This window comes from Pseudophryne corroboree, chromosome 8 (assembly GCF_028390025.1).
Source record: "Pseudophryne corroboree isolate aPseCor3 chromosome 8, aPseCor3.hap2, whole genome shotgun sequence".
NCBI lineage: Eukaryota > Metazoa > Chordata > Amphibia > Anura > Myobatrachidae > Pseudophryne > Pseudophryne corroboree.
The window spans coordinates 222590201-222593555 of record NC_086451.1 but is presented as its reverse complement, the minus strand read 5'-3'; the positions used below and the strand labels follow the sequence as shown (position 1 = coordinate 222593555).

The 3355-nt window shown below is 43.8% G+C and overlaps 1 long non-coding RNA gene across 2 annotated transcripts; it reads left to right on the top strand.

Moving 5' to 3' along the window:
* The first annotated feature begins 251 nt into the window (after nt 1–251).
* On the top strand, nt 252–2223 carry LOC134947636 (uncharacterized). Of its 2 annotated transcripts, XR_010182669.1 has the most exons (4): nt 252–338; nt 422–794; nt 1104–1125; nt 2126–2223. It is a non-coding gene; the product is annotated as an uncharacterized LOC134947636 (long non-coding RNA). The 2 variants fall into 2 exon arrangements; XR_010182668.1 differs by having other exon boundaries at nt 422–1125.
* Nucleotides 2224–3355: the final 1132 nt, after the last annotated feature.

Here is a 3355-nt window from a genome sequence, read left to right as displayed (position 1 = left end):
CAAGCGTGTGAAGCAATTTATTGCTATGCCTTTGGATGTTGGTGCCCTAGATGTGGTGAAGCGGCAATTTGCGGAAGGTGGTAGTCGCTTCCCACATGTTATTGGGGTTGTGGATGGCACACATGTAGCTATTCAGCCACCAAAACATAATGAAGAAATTTATAGAAACAGGAAACTGTTTCATTCTCTGAATGTAATGGTTGTTTGTGGGCCATCCCTCCAGATCCTTTCCCTGAACGCAAAGTTTACTGGAAGTTCCCATGATGCGTATGTCATTAGACAATCAGGGATATGGCACAGATTAAGATCAAGTCAACGAGCAGACATGTGGTTATTGGGTGAGTTGTTGCACATATTTCTTACAATTTAATTTTTTTTTCTCAAAATTTACTATTTCTAATTTTGGTTTTTCCTCAAACAGGAGACCGTGGATATCCTTGCACCCCCTGGCTCATGACTCCTTACCGTAATCCCAGGCCAGGACCACAGACGGCATTTAACTCCGCGCTTACTGCCACTAGGCAGCTGGTGGAGCGCACAATTGGGGTCCTTAAAGGGCGGTTTCGTGTGCTCCACCGCACTGGTGGCGACATCATGTATTCGCCGGAGATGGCAAGTAAACTAGTGGTTCTGTGCGCAATACTACACAATATCGCGGTAAGGAGTAGCGTAGAGCTTCCTCAGACAGAGGAATTGCCTGATGAGGAGCCAGGGGTTGTTCGACACTTCGGTGGGGGGAGTGTTACACGGAGGGGGAGCCAAGTCAGGGCAAGCATTGTTGCTGAATATTTCAGGTATAGTGTTTTTATATTATCTTTTTTATCCAAATTAAAATCACAGTATGCTTATGTATTATTTGTAATGTTGACATTTTGTTTGATATTGTAAGGTCATTGTGTAATGCTTTTGGTGTGTTGGAATGTGTATTTTTTTTGATACTAAAAATCCGTTAACACGTTAAGCTTTCAATTTTAGATTTGAAATGTAAAAAATGTGATGATGCTAAATAGTGTCCTTATTTGTTTTATATCCTAAAATCCTGATTATTTAAACAAACACACAAACAAATGAAATTGAATGTTGCCCACTTTGTGACTGTCCAGCTGAATGATCACACAAACTGTGGTGAGTACACAGATATTTGTAGGAATTTTTTCCAAACTGTGTGTCTCTGTGTCTGTGTTTGTGGTTTTTTTTTTTTTTTGCTAAAAATTTTGCTAATGCGAATGCGTATTTCCGCTCGTGCGAAATAACACTCTGCTCTTCACAGCATTGCAAAGATCAATAAAGTTATTAGAAATGACAACATAGATTTTTGACCAATCACATGCTAACAGACACTATAAATATATGCCCAAATAAGGAAAACGCCATTGCCATGATGCGTGCTGCACCTTTCACCAGGCGGGAGCTCCGCGTCCTGGTTGCGGTGATGGACCGCCGCGTAGGCCGCGTTGGGCGCTTCATCCCAAATCGGGTTAAGCGCGAGGCCTATGCGGAGGTCCGCCGCCTGCTGCGGACTCGCGTCCGCAGCAGGCGGACAATCATCCAACTAGCGCGGAGATGGAGTGATCTCCGCAGGAGGACGCCAGAGCTGTTGGCAGAGATCCGCCAGCAAATACGGGCTATGCATGCACGCAGTAAGTTACATTACATAAGATTCTTAGCAAAAATTTAAGAAATTTACACTAAGTGGTAGGCTAATTGCAACGCTGATTGTCCATTTTTATAACATAGGACAGTGTGTGTGGTTAGGGCAAACAGTACTGACTGTAGCAAAGTGTCACCAAACAAGTGCATGTTTTCCAGAATTAATAACCTGGCAGGAAACTGTACCCAAATACTTGATCAGTGCTGTCTATATAATAAGGTGCCTTGAATAGTTATCTGGTGATGTTGCCTAGACCAATCAATATGACTCAATGGAATAGATTAAGGAATGAGCTTCAAAGTAAAAGTTTTGACTCATTTTGTTTGCTGTGGGCAACATGATGATGTTTTTAAAATGTGTATTTTTAAGAAAAACAAACCACAGTCTTTTACATGGAACAGAACAGTGATTTTTCAAATTGTTTAGTATGTAATTTAACATGCAAAATAATTTTTTTCACAAATATCATTATAGGACGAGAACAACGGCAGACCTCTCAGCCCCCTTCCCCTTCCCAGTCCCCCTCCCCTTCTCACTCCCCCTCCCCTTCTCACTCCCCCTCCCCTTCTCACTCCCCCTCCCCTTCTCAGTCCTCCTCAGCTTCGCAGTCCTCCTCAGCTTCCCAGTCCCCCTCAGCTACCCAGTCCCCCTCAGCTTCCCAGTCCCCCTCAGCTTCCCAGTCCCCCTCAGCTTCCCAGGCCCACTCCACTTTCCACTCCCCTTCTCACACCACCTCTCTATCTCTTTCTGTGACCCCTTCTCCTCCTTCCCATACCCCTTCTCCTTCAACTTCAAACTCACCTTCTCAGCCCCCCTCACCCTCTATTGGCTTAACTTTCTCTCCGCCTCCCTCGCCCTCTCAATCAGACCCACCCTCTGAAATTACATCCCCAATCCAGCCTCCTTCCCCCATCCCTCCTCCTTCCCCCAATCCCTCCTCCTTCCCCAATCCCTCCTCCTTCCCCCATCCAGCCGCCTTCCCCACCCAGTGAGTGGGCAGAAGAAGCCCCTGCTGAATTAACTGTCAACCATCATGTTGCAGAGGAAAGTAAGTGTTTTAACATGTTCTCCAAAAATGATTACCTACTTACACTTACAATGCCAAAACATGCAGTGTTGTACTGTTGGAATTCTTGTACCAAGGACAAATCTTTGTGTTATTCTTCATGGTCTACATGTTGTATTTACATTTTTGTGAGTGTCATTATATGTACAGTGTTTATGTGTGCAATGTTTTGTGTGTCCACTCTAGGTCGACACTCATTAGGTCGACAGGGTTGCCAGGACAACAGGGTTTATATGTGTTAGGTTTTCAGGGAAACAGTTAGACCTGAGTGGAGTTTAGTATGTTGTTGGTCTTTTACACTTGTGCCTGTGTAGTCTTAATATTTGCACTTACAAATCACATGCTTCACTTTGTTATGCAGCCTAATGACACACTGATTTGTGGTGTGAAAGTTACACTCACAAAATGATTATTGGCTAAAGTCAAACCTGTTTGACCTTATTTAGTAAGGTCAGCTTTCAGGGAGTGTGGGCATGCTAGGATCTGTTGTCCTTCTGAAGATGTTGATATGCAGTGTGATGATGCAGGACCAAACACATAAAAAAAATCATAAATACACTCCAGATGTAAATGAATGCCAACATGGTGTAACATTGACGAAGATGGTAGTTATCTTTAACATGGGATGTCGCCCATAG